This window comes from Mauremys reevesii, linkage group 10 (genome assembly GCF_016161935.1).
Source record: "Mauremys reevesii isolate NIE-2019 linkage group 10, ASM1616193v1, whole genome shotgun sequence".
NCBI classification, from domain to species: domain Eukaryota; kingdom Metazoa; phylum Chordata; order Testudines; family Geoemydidae; genus Mauremys; species Mauremys reevesii.
Genome location: NC_052632.1, coordinates 25,046,613 through 25,068,758, shown reverse-complemented (window position 1 = coordinate 25,068,758; position 22,146 = coordinate 25,046,613). Strand labels below are relative to the sequence as shown.

Genomic DNA, 22,146 nt, shown 5'->3' with positions numbered 1-22,146 from the left:
TAGGGCACAGGCGTCATCGGCCACATTTTTGGCCCATGTCCCCATCCAGGACATTTGTAGGGCTGCTACGTGGTCTTCAGTTCACACTTACACCTCACATTATGCCTCTCCCAAACCAGGGAGGACGCTGGGTTCGGCAGGGCTGTGCTCTGTCCTGAGAATTTGTGAACTCCTACCCACCTCCAACGGATATAGCTTGGATTCACCTATTGTGGAATACACATGCACAATCACGCAAAGAAGAAAAGACAGTTACCTTTTCCATAACTGGTGTTCTTCAAGATGTGTTGCTCATGTCTATTCCACATCCCACCCTCCTTCCCCTCTGTCAGAGTTGTCTGGCAAGAAGGAACTGAGGGTGGGGGGAGCGTGCAGCGCCCCTTATACCGCGCCATGGAGGTTGCTAGGGGCATTCCCCTATGGGTACTGCTAAGGGAAAAACTTCCAACACTGGTGCATATGGCGAGCACGCACACTTATTGTGGACTAGACATGAGCAACACATCTCAAAGATCACCAGTTACGGAAAAGGAGACTGTCTGTCTTTTTGTGTGTGTGTGTTATCTATGCATTTCATAATTTTTATTTCTCTCTTATGCTTAAATTTAATTCTTTGAGTAGTGAGTTCTGAAATGCCTAACCTGCCCTGTCTGGAGTAATTAATTATTCCTATGGTATCTTTTTAAAAATATATATTGTATCTAGGTTTTTTGTTTCTACAGGTGGTGCACATTCACCTATTACCTCAATATTGATGCACATAATAAAATTAATTCCGCACATGGATGAAAAAAATTAGAGGGAACATTGATTGCAAGTAACTTAAAGTTCAGGTGCACCCAAATGCTTTGCAATGAGTATTTACCTAGCTGGGTAGGGACAATCTACAAGGAGGGGATTGTTACCCAGGAATTTGACATTCCTGCGTGTACCCCAGACTTGGCAGTACTGCAGTCAGCTATTTTGTATGTTCGGCCACTGCCAGCTGAAAACCAAACATCACATAGCTAGGAATAATCTTAGGCCTTTGTGAGACAAGGTCAGACAACTGCATTACTTGCAGTTTGTTAATCAGAATGGGAGGATGGGAACAGAAAGCTATGGAAAAAAGTGAGTGAATAGTGACCTTAGTTTTAGGTGCCCCTGACATACTGTTGTTATGGCTAGAAATACTAGAAGTGTTTTAAAATAATGAATAGTTTGCTGAAATTAGAAAAATTGGTGATTCAGTAGAGGTTATTATGCTGACCCACTAGGAGTGGTTATAGGTTATGTGCTTTGTTAGAGTTAGCTATAAAAAATTAGGTCAAAGTAAATACCTCTGAGCAGTCTGAGGGAGCTTTTTTTCAGGCAAGGAGCTGACATCTAGACTCGGTGTAAGCTGGATGGGAAAGAGGGCCCTTGGAAGCCTGGCTGGTGATCATCTAAACCATCTCAGACTGCGGGTAACTATATCTGAGATGTCCTAAACCTATTGTGTGTGTTTAATATCTAATAAATAGTAGTTTTAGTTAAGAGGACACTTGGTTGTAGCTATCATTTATAGATTGAAGTGCTGTGTTTCCACTGATTTATTCCTATAACCGCCTGGAGTGAAACAGCTAAGTTACCACTGTGTTGGGTTCTGAAAAGCCTGGGTAACAGTGTTCCCTGTATGGGGATGAAGTATACAAAAGAAAGATTCTGCATCTTTTGCCTTCTCTTTGGGCTGCACAAGAATGGCAGCAGCATCTGGCCAGTTAATGGAAAGAACAACTGAGAAAACAATAACTTTTCCTAATATCTTCCATGTTAAGGAAAAATTTTAATTTTCTGAGCAACTTGGAAATGTCATATGACATGAGGTTGTAGACTTCTTAATGTGCACATTGATTGCTCTACTTCCAAATCTGCCAGTGATGCAGTACAGGTAGGAGACTTGGCATTGCCATTGATTCGATACACAGCTGTATTATAGGCAAGGACAAGAAGGTGAGGAAGAAGTGCTTGCATTTAGTGTGTGAAAAAAAGAGGGGATGCCAGTATGGAGACCAAATAAGGGAGATGTCGTCAGAGCAGCAGGGAAGGAAGATGAGCGTGGTAGCCACATTTCTGGATGGACTGAAGAGGGGAACGATGGAGAAAGCTATTGAAGTTGCAGGTTGAGTTTGCAGAAGTTGAGATGGGGAAAAGATGTGAATGGACTAATATGTTGGAAGTAAGGATAGAGAAGAAAAAAATTAATGTTTGAAATGTTGTAAAGAGAGAAATGGGAAGCAGCAAGCAGGGAATCATAGAGGTAGAGAGGAAAAGGCTATTCTTATAGCTCCAGAAACCTTTCTGTTCAGGATAAGTTCTTCTTTCCACAATTTCTGGGAAATGGTTCTCTCATCGTTTTGTACTACACTTTAGCAACCCGTTGGAAGGTTGCAGCATAAATGGCCATTCTTAGAGTTCTAAAGATATGTCTCAAGCATATGAAGTACAAACACCAACTGTACCCCATTCCTCTCAATCCATTTAAAAGGCCAGGGACTTAAGGGCCTCAAAGTTGCTGCAGGCAAGATTTCAAAATCCTGCACTAATTGGCACGGTAGGCATCTGGAAAACTATTTATGAAGAAGGAGTCAAAGGTCCCTCTGCAGTCTTCCTAGTTGCATTGTGGGGGAAAGTGTATGAGACTCATCTGAGGAAGATTTGCAAAGGAAGTTTCCATTCCTGTGGAGAGGCAGCTATTAGTAGGATGGTGCTGCTGGGTTGGTTCCCAAATAATTCCTTAAATTACAAAGCTCTTGTGCTATATTGGGAACTTCTATTTTGCCTATCATTCTGCTTTAATAATCAAACTCTGCTTATGCTTTCCCTCTCTACCTCTATGATTCCCTGCTGGCTGCTTCCCATTAGTGATGAATGAGGAAAGAAGCTGTGCAGCAGAATAAGAAATCTCTTACCAGATCATTTTCTTTCTGTTAGCAGGTTCTTTCATCATTTAACCTACCCTGGTAGCCTGGTAAATGACTGGGATGCAACTTGTAACATATTAAAATGTTTCTCTGAGGGAAAACTTGGACACAAAATTGCTTAAAGGGTACTTGTATATTCTATCAAGTTGTTGTCTTAATGCTATAATAGGTTGCTGGAGTATTTTTTAGAATTTTTTGGAAGAACTCTTCTAGCACCCTTAGCAGAAAAGCTGGACTTAGTCCTGGAGCCTCCAGCAACAATCTTGGACTGCCTCTGAAGTCCACAGGTAGGAGGGCATAACCCATTAGTGATGATAGAAAATTATCAGGTCAGAAATTTCTCATTCTCTCAAATGTAAGACGATCTTGCCTATTTGATGTACTTGTTAGTACTTCCTTTCCCCGGGGCCTTGATGTCAGGGGTGGGCATCTGCAGTCCAGCTCAGTGGTTAGAATTGGTCTGACGGGGCCTTCCAGAAACAGGGGCCAAAGGTCAGAGTCAAAGTCAGGAACCAGGAACCAGAGCCAAGTTTCGATGCCAGGAGCTGGAGACGGGTCAAAATCAGGAGCCAGGAATAAGGAAGGAAACATGGGGCTGGAGCAGGACAGGCACAAGGCAGGAGCAAGAGCAATCACAACTGCAGGCAGAGTTTTTGAGTAGCCGGCATCTGGCTGGTGCTGCTGAGCTCAAAAGCGGGCCTACTGGCTCCCTTCAGCCAATCAGGCAGGTCAGGTAATCAAGCAGTCCTATCGGCGCAACCCATCTGTGTTTATTAATCAGCCTGGAGGCTGGCCTGGCTAGTCCTCAGGCTCTGCTGAAGGTGCTCAGTCCTGATACTAGACAGCATAGCGTTTGAAATGTGCACATCAGTTGCCCCTGAGGTTATGGTACATCTGGTATGCTGCCAAAGCTGTAGGAAAGTTTCTGATGTACTATTATGCTGAGACCAATGCACAAGTGGAGGAGTAAGTCTGTCACACCCTAAATCCAGATTTAGGGGGATAGTCATACAGTGTAAAGCTGAGAAAAGCACTCAATATAGTAACATTTAAAATCTGCTTTTCACTAGCCCATCAGAAAATTGAATGTGCTTGGATATTGATATAATCAAGAATCTGTTTGGAGTTTCTCTCTCATTTGCAGTCTATGTATACAGCATGGGTTCTCCCTTTGATATTACAGAAAACTATTCAAGGGTGGTTTGTACAGCAAAAGCTAGCTTGTCCAGTGATACAGCAGGGTAAGCCAGCTATCAAGATCAACAATCGTATGATTGAATCCTGATACTAAGCCCTTGTCTTATGTGTACAATCCTAGCGGCTGCAGTTACAAGGGTATAAAAGTGTTCACACTGGCATAGTCTATTGCCATTCCTATATGGGTATAAGGTATACGGGTCTAACTATACTCATGCTAGGGGTTATATGTGTGTAACTATTTTGGTAAAAAATCACACCTCTGGCTGACATAGTGATACTGATACAATGTCTTTGTGTAGACAAGGCCTTATTCATTTGACTCCTCTAAACAGTTGTCTGGGGAACCACTTACCAACCCACTTCAATTGCACCTCATTGACTGTGACGGGGGGTAACATTTGTAAAGGCAGCAGTGAATCTCATAGGTTATGTTAAGAGAAACCTTCAAGGAATCCCATAGTGCAGAGCAGCAAAATTCTAGCCTTGCAGCTGACTTCTGAAGGACTGGCAGACTTGTTTTTATTCTTCTGCACTGTTGTAAAAAAACAACAACAAAAAGCAAACACCCAAGAACAGGTGCAAGATCAGTTGGTGCTAGCTAGCATATACTTAATCACAAACAACACCCACATATGTAGTAACCTTCGTGCTGATTTTTACTGTTGTGAAGAGAGAAAAAAAAAAACAATCCCTTTGGCCTTAAGTTTTTCTCTTTCACCATGTTTTCAACTCTTGTGTATGTACCCAGATATTATAAAATAGGATTTGGAATTCTATATGCTTTATATTGGTACAACCTGCAATACCTACACTGTATGGCATTTGTCTAATGTGCTTTAATTCCATAATGTCATAAAATAGCCTGAGAGACAAGGTGGGTGAGGTAATATCTTTTACTGGACCAGCCTCCGTTGGTGAGAGAGACAAGCTTTCAAGCTTACACAGAGCTCTTCTTCAAGTTGGGGCTCTCAAACGCTTGTGGCTCTCACCAACAGAAGTTGGTCCAATAAGAAATATTGTCTCACCCCCCTTGTCTTGCTAATATCCTGGGATCAACAAAGCTACAACAACACCGAATAAAATAGCCTGAAATATCACCACTATTGTGGCTTGCATTGAGACTAAAAAAAGACCAGAATAGCACACAGCCTCAATTTACCAATACAAATAAATTCAGCTAAAATAAAAAGATGATTAAAGCTTTGCAACTTCAGTAATTGTTACTCTCAGTCCCTTCCTTCTTGCTCAGGATTAGTATGTTTAATGTGATACTAGTTTAAACAGATAAAGACACAGATTCACAGCCCCTCTCGGGGGCTGAATACAGTGGACCAAATGCATGTCTCCTTTGACTTGAAATGGAGTTCAACCAAGAATGAATTTGATCCAATCTGTCAGCTTTGAATATAGAAGAATATAGAATATAGAAGAATATAGAACCATGCTTAAGAATCAACGTGCATTATAAAGGGTGTACAAGTAGATACATTGTACACAGGTCACTTTTTAGACTCAGGCATGCCATAAACATGAGCGTATTAATAATACCACTCAGGCTTCAGGGCTTTATTATATCCTTTCTACTGCTGCTGAGATGAGCACTTCCAAAGCTGTAGAGATACTAAGCCCTGGTCTACACTATGAGTTTAGGTTGAATTTAGCTGCATTAGATCAATTTAGCCCTGCACCCGTCAACACAACAAAGCTGTTATTTTCGACTTAAAGGGCTGATTAGCGCTGAAATCGACTTTGCCAGGTCGAATTTGGGGTAGTGTGGACACAATTCGACAGTATTGGCCTCCGGGAGCTATCCCAGAGTGCTCCATTGTGACCGCTCTGGACAGTGCTCTCAACTCAGATGCACTGGCCAGGTAGACAGCGTGGCGATCTGCAGGTAAGTGGCTGCATAATCAGCGGCCAGGCGATTTGCCTCAACCTCCCACCCCGCCATAAATGTCTCCCTCTTACTCTCACAGAGATTGTGGCGCGCACAGCAAGCGATAATAACAAAGGGAATATTGGTTTTGCTGAGGTCTGTCCGAGTCAGTAAACTTTTGCTCCTGTGGAAAAAGAGGAAGGTTCAGCAGCAATCCTTGTGCTCTCCTGAGAGCAGAGGTTTATACCTAGATTTTTATAAGGTTGCCCAGCCATCACCATGATATCGAAGCATTTCGCTAATCAAAGACCACTGCTGGCTAGCAGCACTATTGTCCCCAAAGTGGGTAGGGAGGAACAAGGAGGTGGCAGGGCTCCATCTCTATAGCCTGCAAGCTCAGAAAGCATGTGCTCCAACCTGTATGTGTGGCAAAGAAACTGGGAGTGGATGGGCCATTACACAAAGTAAAACTATTTCCCCATGCTTATCCCCTACCAGTTCCTTACATCCCCTTGTCAATTGCTGGAAATGGGCCATTTTCATTACCACTACAAACAGTTCTTTTTCTCTCCTGCTGATAATAGCTCACCTTAACTGATCACTCTCCTTATAGTGTGTATGGTAACACCCATTGTTTCATGTTCTCTGTGTGTGTGTGTGTGTGTATGTATATGTGTATATATATATATATAATCTTCCTACTGTATTTTCCACTACATGCATCCAATGAAGTGGGGCTGTAGCCCACGAAAGCTTATGCTCAAATAAATTTGTTAGTCTCCCAGGTGCCACAAGTACTCCTGTTCTTTTTGCTCCCTGGAAGACACTTTACCCGCCTGAGACACAATGCATCACAAAACTCCAGTTGGGACAGTGCAGTTCCCCCAATGATGAGCTGGGCTTTTATGGTACAGCTGATCCCATATGGTATATAAAGACAATTCCTTGTATGGGAAAAGTTATTCATTGGTATAATGAAAACAAAATGGACTATATGAAAATGGGAGTCTCCTCTTGTTTCTGACTGCAGGTGACCAAAGCTGATGAGTTATTTAGCTGCAGAGAATCACTATTCAGTAATGTTACCCTAGAAGTATTCAGTAAGGTATGGCCTCTTTATTGCTGTTTGTATTAAAAATGATATAGTAGCTCAATCCAAATATAAACATTGTCTTCCAACATAATAGAATTGTATATTTAATTTTATTTATTCAGCATCACACACATGCATTGCACTTTACGGACAAATAAAAGGCATGACACCTGCTCAAAAGAGCTTTCAGTCCAATCACACCTTTGAGATTTTCTTGATCACACATTTATTTTCATTTTTTTATTTTTGTATGTTTGGATGACCCTCCAAAAATTAATTTTAAAAAAGGAAGAGCTAAGAAAAATCTCTTTTAAAAAAAACTGTAACTCATGCTTATCACTACTAAAATAATAGAGACACCACATATTCACTATACATTCTAATCACACACATTAACAATCCAACACTATTTCTCTAAGATGGTGCTGGGGTTGGTAGGACTTCTGCCTCAGGGGAAAGTACAGAGAGACAAAGAAAACTGTAAAAGTGTCATTGGATTGTCAAGCTGCCTCATTGCAATAAAAGATCAATACCAAGCAACAGCAAACAGGGGTTTTACTGTGAGTGGAATACAGAACCAGTACACTGAAAATACTGCAGCTTTTTAGTATATTTTTTCTGTCTGGTACTGGAACTCTCCTACTAAAAGCATTAGGTTCTGCACAATATCTACCCATCCTGACCTCTTTTCAGGAGTGGAAGCTGCAGGTAATATTTAACCTGATAGAGGTTAGCCAAGACCTGCTCAGAGCTAATCTATAGCAGCGGGAAAAGATCACTCTTAAAATCTAGTTTGCAAAGCCTACTCTGCCTAGATTGAGGAGACTCTGCAGTCCCTCATGCGATGGCTGCCACCCGCAGGCCAGGGAGGATGAAATGCCTGGGTGTGGAGTACAGTGTACGCCTTAATCTGTTAGCAGAGGGTGTGCCTGTAGCAAGAACTTGCATCCTTCCCACAGCAGGTGTAGGCTTTTCGGGGCAAAGACTAGGCCTTTTTTTGCAGACAGAAAAATGCTGTCGAGCTGAGTTTTAGGCCTCATTTTGCTGAGCCAGTTACATCAAGTTCTATTCTGACCACTTACACCTAAGAAAATATAGAAGTATTTTCTTAAACCTGCTGACTTTTCTCTTCCAGCTTCACTCACTTTACCATGCAAAATTAGAACCTACTATGGGCAAACTGAGGGCATGCCAGTAATGTAAAAGCTTCTGTGCAGAAGATGAAAGAAATCAAGACCACCTTTCGCTAGGCTGGTGGAGAGAATACAGGACACGCACTATTACAGCACCTATAACACGCTAAGTGCTGTACAAACAAAAGAAGACATAGTTCCTGCCCTGAAGAGCCTGCACACTCTGTGGGAAGGATGCAGATCCTCACTTTGTGCACACAAATCAGTTGGAAGGCAGAGTACTAGTGGACAATATGGATGAGGCATATAGTGCACTCCCCCTTCAGACATTTCACCCTCCCAGACCTGGGGGTGGCAGTAATAAAAAATAAATTTGACATGAGGGACAGCAGAGTGTCCTGAATTTGGCAGAGCAGGCTTTGCCAACTATATTTTAACAATGATCTTTACCCACTGCTGTCAGTTACCTCTGATGTCACAATGCTGCTGCTCAGATCCCTTTGCCTCCAGCATTGTTTTTGTTGATGTGAAACTGATAAAACAACTAAGAGAAAAAGAGAAGTGGCTTAGACAACTTACCAATCAACTATAGATTTAATGGCAGTATCCTGTAAAATGTCTATAGGTTCAGGGATAGAGTAAGTGTTCCTGCGCCTCCTACCATCTGCAAGCTCAGTCCACCTAAGCAATAAAGTTGTGAGACCCTCTAGTTTATAGGTCATTGGAAGAAGGCAAAGGGTAAGATAGTCAAAGAAGATTAAAATAAACATTGTTCTGAACACAATTGTGCTAACAGATTTACCTGGCTAGTAACTAGAAATATATATGTATATTTATTAAATATCTTTAAATATATATCTAAAGCAGGATTCCAAATCCGCACACTAAACTTGAACAAAGTATTGAGTTGCCCTCAGTGATGAGCTGCCAAAATATTAACAACCGGTTCCCTCCTCCTCACCCCATGAGGGGGTCATACCCCCCCCAGGGGACTCCTGCCCCATCCAACCCCCCCCATGTTCCTTGACAGCCCCCCCCGGGACCCGTGCCCTATCCACCCCCCTTCCCTGTCCCCTGACTGCCCCTTGCCACCCCATCCAACCCCTTATCTCATTCCTGATGGCACCCCGGGACTCCTACCCCATCCAACCATCCCTTCTCTCTGTCCCCTGACTGTCCCTGGAATCCCTACCCCTAACTGCCCCCCACCATCCCATCCAACCCCTGCTCCTTTCTGACTGCCCCCCCGGGACCCTTGCCCCCGTTCAATCCCCCTGTTCCTTGCCCTCTGACTGTTCCGACACTAATCCACCCCCCCAACTCCCCTGCCCTCTATCCAACACGCCCTCCCTGCTCCCTTACCGTGCTGCCTGGAGGTGGGGGCCCAGCTGGGCTGGGACCAGAGCCACCCGGCCGACGTCGGGGCCGGGCAGGAGCCACGCCGCCCAGCCGAGGTTGGGGGCCGGACCCGGCGGCCGGGCAGGACCCGCGCCGCCCGGCCGGACCCGGGGCTGGGCAGGAGCTGCGCCACCGGCGGGGCCGGACCGGAGGCCAGGCAGGAGCCGCGCCGCCTGGCCGAGGTTGCAGCCGGACCCGGGGGCCGGGCAGGAGCCGCGCCGCCCAGCCGGACCCGGGGGCCGGCCCCAGGGGCCCGGCCCGGGCGGCGCCCAGGCCCGACCCCGGGGCGGGGCCGGAGCCTCACTGCCTGGTCGGACCCGGGGCCGGGCAGGAGCCGTGCCGCGCTGCCCGGCGGCGAGGTCACAGCTGGACCCGGGGCCGGAGCCGCGCCGCCCGGCCCCAGGGTCCGGCCGCGATCTCCCCGGCTGGCGCGGCGCCTGGAGCCCTCCTCCCACTGGCGCCCCCAGCCCTGGCCTGGCCCCAGCCCAAGCTCACCTGCAGGAAGCCGCTGCTTCCTTCTCAGTCCTCCCAGGCTTCCCACGCGAACAGCTGATTCGTGGGAAGATGGGAATGGGGAGGAGAAGCCGGAGGAGCTTCAGAAGAGGAGGCAGAGGCGGAGTGAGGTGAGCTGGGGCCGGGGGAAGGGCAGGGAGCTGCTAGAGCTTTTGTTAAATTTAAAAGCCCTTTTGGAACTAGTTGTCCCTCCAGGAACAACCGGTTCTAAACCGGCTTCTAAATTTAACAACCAGTTCTCGCGAACCGGTGCGAACCGGCTGCAGCTCACCACTGGTTGCCCTGCTACTGATTTCAATAAACTCCTTTCTCTACAGTATGCTGTGGAGGTGAAACAGACAAACCATTACTGTATAGCACGATGAATACAGAAGACACCTATGAAAGCTTGATTGGCTAATCCCGGCACATTTTATAGAATGCTTGAGTGTGTGGTGGGGTGAATGTATTGTTGCAGTTACCAAATGAAGAGATACTTTTAACAAAATGTGATTCAAGACACCAGTAGTGCAATGAGTTGCAGTATTGGCAACTCAGGCAAGGATTCCAAATATTAGTACCGAGGTATATGACCGGCAAGAGAGTTCTTTTTATGAAAACAGTGTAATTTTCAAAGTGTAAGATGAAATCTGGATCAGGCTTCCTAAGGTCCAACTAATTCAGTAAAGAGCTAAGACAGCTTGGTACGCAGTAGTTATACTGAAGTCTGAGACTAACTATTGCAGCAAAATATTTTGCAACATTGAAAATGGGATAGATGTAACTGGGCCATCTTCAGACTTCATAAAGCTCTCTGCAAAATCAGCAATAAACGAGTTAAACCAGTAACTGTTTAAAATATTCTGGTCTCTCTCAAATTAAATTCAAGAGTCTTATTGTCAGTGAAACACGATAGGTTTATTAAATACTCTATAGAATACTGTACTAGAAGTGTCAGTTTTATCTGATGCAATTTTTCTCCTTAATCTGAGCTGTATGTATGCTACTGCAGCTTCAAAACATCTGGGCACAGCAATTTTTTTCTTTCCTGCACCTGCAAGTGTAAGTACACACATAAACAAAAAAGAAATTAAATCTTTCACAGAGCCAGGGGTGGGGGGAGAAACCCAACCAGCCATGAAGCTCAAGGGAGCAGTATGACAAGCACTGAGCTGTAAACAAGCTTGAGAGGGATTTAATTCTTATGACAAGCGCCAGTGCTAGCATCTCGCATGGACTCAGCATATGCACACACTTCAGTGGAGGAATCACAGAGGACTTAATGCAAATATAAAAAAGCTCAGAGCACATCAGGCTCTTCTTTTCTAAAAATAGCCCCACAAATCAGGATGAGCTAGTGCTGTAATTATCTTGATTTTCAGAATTTTGCCACTTGTATAAGAGTTTTAAAAAAAAGTCCACTCTTAACTATGATTACAGATTATAATTTATAGATTGTAAACACTTCGGGGCAAGGATTGGGTCATTGTGTATGTTGGTACAACACCAAGCACAATGGGTGTCCTATTCCTGGTTGGACTCTCTGGGGGATACTACAGTATAAGGATTGAATACTAATAGTTGCTGCATCATGTTCTACAGAGGTTTAGTCGGTGTCTCGGTCAGGAGAGCTGTTTTAAGGGAAGAATTTAGGTGTTTGGTTCATCTGCTTTGTAATTTGGTATCCAAATTATTTCCACTGCACACTTGTTTCCTAATTAGAGCCACGTCCTTTCTCTTTTAAGTATGATTACAAGTATCCTCATTCCAACAGCAGCCTTCTAAAATGTATACTATGAACCAGACTCTGCAGACATAGGCAAGTCTCCTTCAGCCTTTAGTGGGAGTCCTCCCTGAGTTAAGGCTGCAGGATTTAGCCAGACTTTAGAAAACCTTCATAGACAAGGGTTGTGAGGGGAGGAGTACTGGCACACTTCCAAGCTCTAGCCACAAAACAGACTATCTGCTTAAGATACAAAAACTAGGCTCCAAGCACATTAGATCTTCATAATATGATCAGCCTCCTTTTTGTCATGGCTAATAAGCTTCTCTTTTCCTCATCCAGGTTGACCGTTAACTTGCAACACTCACTGTTTTATGGAAGTTGCATTTATTTTAAATATGTGTATTTTAATACAATTTTGTGGTTATGAGATTCCAGAATACCAGTTTTCAAACATAATATCTTCATAGGGATACTGAAATACTGTATCATCAACATGCATAGTCTACTAATGATCGTTACACCAGTCAGGGTGACCACAGGTCACACCAAATGTTGTGCAGTGAAGTTCTCAGATCTGGCTGAATTCTGCAAATTCACAAATCTCTGGGGCAACCCTGCAAGCAGTGCCAGGTAGGGTCAGGGCATACACCCCTTCATGGGTTGACAGAGAGTTTGAGAACATGGCATGCTGGGGTGTTTTTATCCATCCTGGCAACACGGCCAAAGAGTGTGCAACGCTGCTTTTGAATAAAATGAGCAACCGAAGCAAGGCCAAACCACTTTATGCTCAGGATTTGGTGCTGACAGTACATATGGAAAGTCTCTAGCATTTCCAAGTCTATCTGTAAGAGGGTCCAGGTTTCTGACCCATGTAGCTGTACAGGTAATACACAGATTTGATAGATCCTGAACTTTTGCTTATGGATGCAAAAACATCTTTGCACTAAGACAGACATGGACTTCATGCAGGAGGTGACGAGACCTATTAATTGAAGAATGTCCCGTTTGCTGCAACTCTCTGAATTCTGCTGGCAGCCTATGCAGATGATCTCCTCAATGCTCACCACAGCATTCTATCCCACCTGCACTGGGAGTTCTGGTGGTTCATCTCTGAGTTCTAGACTGAGTTGTTCTGCTATGAGATGTTCAATCCCATAGTGTAGGCAGCATCTTGGAGGCCTATGGAAGATAGGGCTGCAATTCTATGATTTCTCCACCAACAAGGCAGTGTTGGTGGTGTATTGTCTGAGTCGTAGACCTTTGCTCAAGGGCATTTTCATGGTCTGCACACCGGCACTCTGTCTCTGCTCCCACCTATGGCTCCTCTCTCAGCTCCCAGAATCACAGCATCCTCTTCTCAACTCAGCCCTCCAGCTAGGTCATCATCTGTGTTTCCCCCTTCCAGGGCAGAGTTGGGAAATCTCTCTGTCCAACAGTCCTGCCACTTCCCCAGCGGTGAGGGGTGGGACCCAGGCCCGCCCACTACTCCAGGCCCCAATCCAGGAACCCTGTAAATAGCAACCTCCTGCTGCTCCTCTGTAACCTCAGTCAATGCTGCTCTAACTCTCTGGGCCACTGCCCCATAGCCCCAGCACCTTCTTCACCCTTATCTCAGGCCATGCAGCTGCTCAGTCCCAGGAGCCGGCCACTGCTGTGTTCAAGGTGCTTACAGTTCTCTCAGCCCTCCTGGAATGCAGTCTTTACTCCATGGGCTCCCATCAGCAACTGACCTACACTGCCCTGCAGCTCCCTTTTATGTGGCGCTGCTGTGCCCTGATTGGCTGTTACTTGCAGCCCCTCTCCTATTGGCTGCTCCCCACACAGCCTCCCCGGAGCTCTATTAACCCCTTCTCTGCCAGTGTGGGACAGATGCCAAATCACAAACCCCCTAATGCAGGCAGCATCTTGGAGATGTAGGAGAGTAAGGCTGAGATTTTATGACTTGTCCACAAACAAGGCAGAGCTGTTGGCATAGTCTTGATCTGTGGATGACAATGTCTGTAAAGAAGAAGCTGCATCCTACCAAGCAGAACGTGAGCAAAGACCTTTTTGGGGACTGGTAACAATGAGATAGGCCTGTAATTGTCACATTCGGTGTGAGATCCTTTGCCCTTGAACAGGGATATTATGATGCCATCTTTCCCTTTTGCTGATACTCTGCCTGATGTCCACGTTTTTAAGAACAGTTGATGCAGGCAGATATTCACCGGTTCTAAAGCACTTTGAGTAGCACAGGTGGAATACCATCAGCACATCCATTCCATAACTTCTAGATGGCCTTTCATGCTTTCTCACGTGATGGAGGATCAATGTTCATCTCTAGATCTGCAGCTGTGTGGTTTGCTAGGTCATGTGGCTCTAGACAATCATCAGCAGGTCTATGGTTTCACACTGTGTCTATGGTTTCATACTTTCACACTGTGTTTTCCATCTGCCCAAGACCTCATCCATCAATAAGCAGGGAGAACCTTTTGGTTTCATAATGACAATGTTAGAAGGCTGCTTATAGTTACCAGCCAGACACATGATGGCTTTGTAGGCAGGATGCAGATTATTATTCTTTAGGCCATCTTCTGCTTTGTCAGCCATGGGAGTTGACGTAGAACTCATGGTCACAAATTGCTATGGCCCAGAAAATGCCTTTCAGCCATTTATGTTTTTGGACATTTCCATTCATATGTGCTTCTACTTTTTTCACTAATGTATCAAAGGTCTTTTTAGAAAGCCAAGGTTTCTTGCCCACTCATCTGAAGCCAATTGTTTCAGCAGTTGTATGTGTTATAGTATTATGTATACCACTCCAGGTGATCTGTGCTTCATCTGAGAGGGTAACAAGGTTGTGTGTATGATTCTTGATGGCCTGTGTATATTTCATGGCTTCAGCAGGATCCTTGATTAGATGCTGGGCATTTGTACTGTTGGTGGAGGTCTGGCTTGTGAGGAGTTGGAAAATGCAATGAAAACTAAGCAACAACTATTCAGAGTTTGGTGGTGCTTCTTCACTACCAGAGACCAAGTGAGATTTCACTATGAAGTGATTTCTGATCATGCCCAAACTGGATGTTCAAGTTAGTATTTAGGTACACATTGCAAATGCCTGTTTTATTAACGTAAGTAGTTTCCAAATATGGGATTTGAACATCCCATTATGGTGTGACTATTTGACAAATGAGCCTTGTATCTTAGGTAAATAATTAGAACTTATTTTAATCAATCTTTCTAAAAGAGAACTTAACAAAATAGTCATTCAAATTTTTTTATTTCTATCCATTTTCATTTAAGGGCAAATGAATATGAAATACTTTCCTTTAGATTTCAAAGCTAATACTTTGGTCAGTAAAACTGTAAATAAGCCATTCTTCTTCCCAATGAGGACCTATATCCATTCTCTTTTATAAACTAAAATGTCCCTGAATAGATCCCTGTGTGTGGGGAAGGCAAAGTATAAAAGTAAAGCTCTCTTATGTGATTGTACAGGAGAAGGTTGTCCTTAATGTTGTCTTAATACCTATAATTAGAGATGAGCCTGAATCAAACTCCCAAATCAGAACATCCACAACATTTGTGGGAGACTGGAATTCAAATCCAGATCTGGATTCTAATGTTGCAGGTGGATCTTCTACCACAGACTGAACAAGACTTCTAATCTAAATACCCCTGAACTTTAGAAGTTTGGACATTCAGATCTCAATGTAGCAGTTCAGGTCCTGCAATCCTTGTATTCCCCAAAATTGTACAATGCAACACTGTGCACCCTACAGATAGGCACATAGATTACACTTGTCTGCCCCACCGTTTCTTTTGCAGCTCTCAAATGAAAATGAGACATAACTCTGTAGGTGAAAAAATCCTGGTATGAAAGGTGTTAAGTCTTTTTCCCTTCAGAGTAATCACTTATGCAGATCAAGAACTAATGTTCTGTGGGTCCAGTTTGCTAAATTAAACAGGCTACATTGGTTTTCTTCAGTTCTTACATGAAATAATCAAGGCATTGGTCTCCTTTGAGAGATACATGGTATCTCTGCAGTTACTTAGCTAAAAAAGACTGTTGCTAAAATTAGCAACTAAGCAATATAAAGCCAGGCAATTCTGCAGCTATCTTGGGACAACATTTTTATTTATTACTTATACAGTAAGTACATTGTACTATATGGACAAACGCCACAATCTCTAGCTCAAGAAGTATCAGATCAAAGGGTCTGGTCCTGTAGATCATTTCTTCAGCAAGTGGCTTTAGTCATATGAGAAGTTCCAATTACATCAATGTATGCCAAATGGGGTTTACATTCAAAGCTATTTGAGTTATTTTGTATAAATTGGCACCTTGTTCTTTACTTGTTACTACATACAATGTGCCCGATTCTTCTACGGTAACGTCTAAAGAAGGAGCGCTAAAAGATGTTGTTTTGTCATTGTGAGGCATGGCTGAACTATTTCAGTGCATGCTTTAAGGGTCCTCTCTTCAACAATGTCATTAATAATCACCATCAGAAGAAGAGACAGATGATCGTAGGCAGCTCTTACCAACCTTGAAGGGCATGTGGTAGCTTGGATTCCTTGTAGTGCTTTAAGTGGTTTTTGTTGTGTGAATGGGCTGAAGACAGGGAAAGGCCCAAGGGATGTTTCCAGCCCTGATTGTGTTGAGGGAGACCATGTGGGTCAGCACAGTGCCCAGAGTGTCATCTAACCAGGTTTGTGTGATGCAGGTAAAGAAGGAGTGTCTCATCACTTCTGAGGTTGTTAATAGTGAATGAATGGCTTCTTGACCACTGATGTAGCAGTGATCAGCGTCATTTTGAGGACTGGGTATGCAGCTGTTCCCATCATGGTTTCTGCAGGTGGGTATGTAAGGAGTACACTGGATTAGTAGTGAATATCTGGTTTGCTTGATTTCATTTGTTTGTTACTGTTTCCAGGGCTTGCTCTTTCCGCTGCAGACTGGTTTGTGGAGGAGGTGTGATGGTGTCCTGCAGTGAGGCTGGAGGTTGTGGGGGTTGCAATGAATACAGAGGGAGCAGCAGAACTTCTCGACTGTATGGACTGAGTAGTAGTAGGGAATAGAGGAGCTGATGCAAATGAGCTTGGAACAATTTAAAGGCAGCCTGCTGGGGGCGTTGATTGATTGATTGATTTATACTGCTCATGGGTCTTTACCCAAGCAGTGATGCCAGGCTGTGATCTTTGTAGGATTTAGGCTTCCTGTTGTCAGACCCTTCTGGGGGGACGTAAAACAAAGGCCCCTGCTCACCTGGGGCCTTTAAAGACTCCCAGACTCTGGGACAACTTGCATGAGTAAAGACCACTTAAATGAGTAAAAATGTGTGAGATTAGACCCTTAGACAGATCTAGGAAAAGATAACAACATACAGTGGGATAGGCTGAGGAGAGCAGATGCTTACACACATTAAGGTCAGGTGACTTGTTTTTATAGCATCCCCATATTATTAGTATTGCTTATTTTTAATTGTTCAACTTTACTGACTTGCTGCAGCTATGAGAGTCGCCATTGGAGAGGAACTCAAAAGCCGGGGGTTTTGGAGGCAAAATCCTGAAAGAGGGTCATTATAGTAGTTAACATTTTAGCTTATGCCACACTTCTAAATTCCTGCTTGCTGTGCAGCATGCATGAGACTCAGGCATGGCTACCACCCATTGCTTCCAGAGCAGCCTTTCTGCTTTTCTGGCAGCCAGGGTGGCTTGGTTTGGGGCAGTGATTTCCCTACACCCCCTCTGAATTTTCCCAACACCCCCCCCCCCCCAGTTTTGTGAGCTAGTTACATACCAATTTAGTGACTGTTTGGAAATCTGAATTTAAACTGAAACATTAATACACACTTTAAAAGCTTATACAGTATATGATAAAATATGTGTATCTGAAAAAGTATAATAGATTTGAAAAGTATGAACGTAGACTAGCTTCCTTGCTTCCTTATACAGCTGTTTTTTATGATGTCAGTGCATTCATTTCGGTGATGTTGGCCAACCTAATAATTTCAAATGATGATTTGTAAGCAAAGTCTAAATGAGGTCTCCCTGACAGCTAGTGATGAGCTTGGGGCTAAGGCTTCAGGGCCAGATTATATTTACATTCACATCTAATCTACCTAGGTATCCAGCAAACAGAGCTGTGTTGTCCAAGTGATAGATTTTGGCTGGGGTTGGGTTACAAACCACTTGAATGTGGGGGGAAAGGGGGATGAAATGTTGTTCTTATTGTATGAGTAAAGGGCAGTAGAACTGTACTTAGCCTGTGATGATCTGAAGGCATCAAGAGAGAGGGTGGGGACCTGTCCCTCTCCACTGTTTAAAGACAGAGCTGATTAGGCTCCATAGTCTTTTGTTCTGTTAAGTGATCACTGCAGCTGAAATCACTGACAATCAGGTCTAAGTGCTTAGTCCTGTTGTGGGGACAATGTTCCTGTGGGTACAGTGTTTTTGTGTAAGAGACAGCCCAGACTGCACTAGCAGCGAGGTTCCCGCACTGAGAGCTCAGCTGAAATCACTGAGAGCTGGTGGAACCTCAAGAGACCAACTCGCAGAGGTCACAGTAGTAGGTGACAGCAGAAGGTGACTGTGCAGGGCCATTGGCAACAGAGTGGTGGAGTGAATGGTGGCACAAAGAACAGCCGTGGCCAGAGCGAACTGTGCCTTTTTGTCCCCCACCTGGAAGGTGTACTCACGTGAAAGCACCTCTGAACTCTGAGTCTCCACTGACCAAGGACAACACCGGTGAGTGGAGTGCGGTGGAGGGAAAAGTGAGGGGCACGTTAAATAAACATTTGTTTGTTGGACTATATTTTAGTCACTTTGCTCCTGAATGCTAGATTTGTGACTGGGAATGGAAACTTATATAAATATGTTTCCCAGTAGGCCAAGATTTTTAAAATGCAGTATTTGCAAAGGTTGTTATCTCACATTGTTGCTATCTTGGGAGGTCATTATGTTGGGGAGTTTCTGTACTAAACATTTTTATTATAATTAATTTTTACATAAGAATGGTCATACTGGGTCAGACCAATGGTCCATATAGCCCAGTACCCTGTCTTACAACAGTGGTCAAGGCCAGGTGCTTCAGAGGGAATGAACAGAACAGGTCATCATCAAGTGATCCATCCCCTGTTGCCCATTCCCAGCTTCTGGCAAACAGGCTAGGGACACTCAGAGCATGGTGTTGCATCCCTCTCATCCTGGCTAATAGCCACAGATGGACCTGTTCTCCAGGAATTTATCTAGTTCTTTTTAAAATCCTGTTTTAGTTTTGGTCTTCACAGCATCCCCTGGCAAAGAGTTCCCTGGGTTGACTTTATATTGTGTGAAGAAATACTTCCTTTTGTTTTTTTAAAACCTGCTGCCTATTAATTTCATTGGGTGACTGCTAGTTCTTGTGTTATGTGAAGGATTAAATAAAATTTCCTTATTCACTTTCTTCGCACCAGTCAAGATTTGTAGACCTCTATCATATCCCCATTAGTCATCTCTTTTCTAAGCTGAAAATTCCCAGTCACTTTAATCTCTCCTCCTGTTTCATACCCCTCATCATTTTAGTTGCCCATCTCTGTACCTTTTCCAATTCCAATATATATTTTTTAGGATGTTTGACCAGATCTGCACACAGTATTCAAGGTGTGCACGTACCATGGATTTATATAGAGGCAATATGATATTTTCTGTCTTATTATCTATCCCTTTCTTAATGATTCCCAACATTGTTTGTTTTTGTGACTGTTGCTGCAAATGGAGTGGATGTTTTCAGAGATGTATCCACAATGACTCCTAGATCTCTTCCTTGAGTGTTAACAGCTAATTCAGATGCCATCATTTTGTATGTATAGTTGAGATTGTTTTCCAATGTGCATTACTTTGCATTTATCAACATTGAATTTAATTTGCCATTTTGTTGCCCAGTCACCCAGTTTTGTGAGATCCCTTTGTAGCTCTTCGCAGTCTGCCTGGGACTTAACTATCTTGAATAGTTTTGTATCATCTGCAAATTTTGCCACCTCACTGTTTACCCATTTTTCCAGATCATTTATGAATATGTTGAACAGCGCTGGTCCCAGTACCGACCCCTCAGGGATACCACTATTTATCTCTCTCCATTCTGAAAACTGATAATTTATTCCTACCCTTTGTTTCCCATCTTTTAACCAGTTACTGATCCATGAGAGGACTTTCCTCTTACCCCATGATGGCTTACTTTTCAAAAGTCAATTTAAATACTTTTTTTTAAATGTATATTTTTTTAGAAATCTAGACCTGTTATGTGTTATGGTATAACTTGCATTATTCTTATGTTAAATTTGCATAATCTTAACAAAACATTTACTTTATTCATATCTCTTTTATATATCTCATTGGTTCTGACACCCCCCCTGTAAATTCGAACACCCCCCCTAATTTCAATTCCTGGGGAAACCACTGGTTTGGGGTGTTTTAAAGCAGAAAAAGGCCACTCTTTGAGCTGACTGTGCTGTAACTGCCATTGTCCCTTTTCTAGAGATCCCAGTATAAAGTCTGCCATCTTCACAGCAACAAAGAGGGTTTCTGTGAATAAGTCAATGGTCTGATGTACTCTTTTGGGGAGGGTTTTTTCCTTCACATTTTTGGAGGAGGTGTTTGTAAAGTAAATAAACCCCACAGTGTTGAGTACTTTGTTAATAAACCTGGCTCCCATTCAGATACTTTATCTGATGACAAGTAAAGGAAACACCAATTTATATAAATTATTCAAAAAGCTTTGACTGTAAATCCCATTTATCCTACACTGAACAATGTGAAGCTGTACTTTTATCCTTGCATTCACATGTGCTGTTTGGAATATTCTTGAAAAACAGCTCTAAAAGTTAAAACCAGCATGTCTTACCCTGCCTCTAAGAAAAGAGAAAGAGATTTGTACAGGTATTGTTAAAAGTAAGAAACAAAAACTGTCAGAGTAGGAAGACAATTGCCAGAAGACAAAATTAGCCTAAACCTGTTAGATGAATTTAAGCCTCACTCCATTAATTTCAACTCTCTGTGGAATCACAGGCCGAACATCAGTAACCTGCACGATTTGTTAAAGGCTTTAGTCTTCTAATTCCCACTTGGGTATTTTAATGTTGACAGATGTTGAAATTCTCAGACTGGAGCTTTGCATCCATATTCCCTTCCTCACAGACACCTGTAATGTGCTTCATCTGTTTTCTTTGTTATTCCCTGTGCTCACTTAAATGTAATGTGCATTTCTCACCACACCACTAGTTTAACTTTATATTCTCTCTCTCACACTCACACTCACACAGACAGAGCAGAGCACTAGATTGGACCCTTAAATGTGAGGCTGGAAAAATGGCATATGTAGCATTGTAATATGAAGCCATTGGTTTTATAGTGATCTAACACTGTTAAAATATAATAATACTGTTCCTTTAAAAAACATGACTGCCTATGTTTGTATGCAGATCCTTCATGCCTCTCCTTTGTTTTCAGATTCCCTGCCTCTAGATGAATGAAAAATATGTCTGAATGGTGAGGAAGCTAACCCAACCCCTACCTCTAATCAGTGGCAATCTGTTATTCCACCAGAATTAGAGCAAGAGTGGAAAATTTAAAACATTGCATCAAAAGATAAGTTGGACTCATTCCTTGGCATTGTCTAGTGAATCCTGAGAACAATTTCCTAAAAAGGTTAAGAAAACATTATGTTCCTTATAACTGCAAACTGGTGAACAGAAAATAACATATTGTCTCTTCTGCCATGTATGATGTTCCTTTATGGAATAGAAAACGGCCTTAGCCATTTTAAGATTTCTTTTCCCTTACTTGTTTTTTACATTAGAAGAGTCAAGCCATGACTTCTCTTTTTGGTGACCATTTCTTCAAAGGACTTGGGTAGTGGCATCTCTTGCGATCACTGCTGTCCATGAGATCTGTGAACTTGTCTGCCTGATAACTAATGTAACCTCTTTGGGGTTTAGAGAGCATGGCCCCTTTAAATCTTTTTCCTAGGCAGGAGGGGGAAAGTGAGAAAAAAGGAGGGAAACTCCAGGGGGCTCTCTGGAGCTGGGAGGGAGGGAGAGTGCAGCCCACAGGCCCTCGCAAAGGAAGCAGAGAGAGAACCTGCCGGAAGCCTGGGAAGGCCAGGGCAGCTGACAGGAGCCAGGAGGAGCCCTGTGCCAGGGAGGAATCGCCCGAGAAGGACAGGCCGGAGCTGGGCCCAGTATCACGGCTGCCCAGAGCTGCGTGGGGCTGTGAGTACTGGGGCTTGTGACTCTGCATTGGGAACAAGGAGGGAGGCTGTAGCTAGT

At 43.5% G+C, this 22,146-nt stretch overlaps 1 protein-coding gene across 2 annotated transcripts in view; it reads left to right on the top strand.

Annotated features, from left to right (window-relative positions):
* The window catches only part of ZNF280D (zinc finger protein 280D), a 140,368-nt gene extending 118,763 nt beyond the window's left edge, over positions 1–21,605 (top strand). Inside the window, exon 22 of one of the 2 annotated variants that reach the window (XM_039490753.1) lies at positions 21,329–21,605. The gene's annotated coding sequence lies outside the window, so the exon portion shown is untranslated. Of the gene's footprint in view, positions 1–7,048; positions 7,065–21,328 lie in introns of those variants that run through there. The other variant, XM_039490755.1, reaches the window with a different exon arrangement.
* The last annotated feature ends 541 nt before the right edge of the window (positions 21,606–22,146 follow it).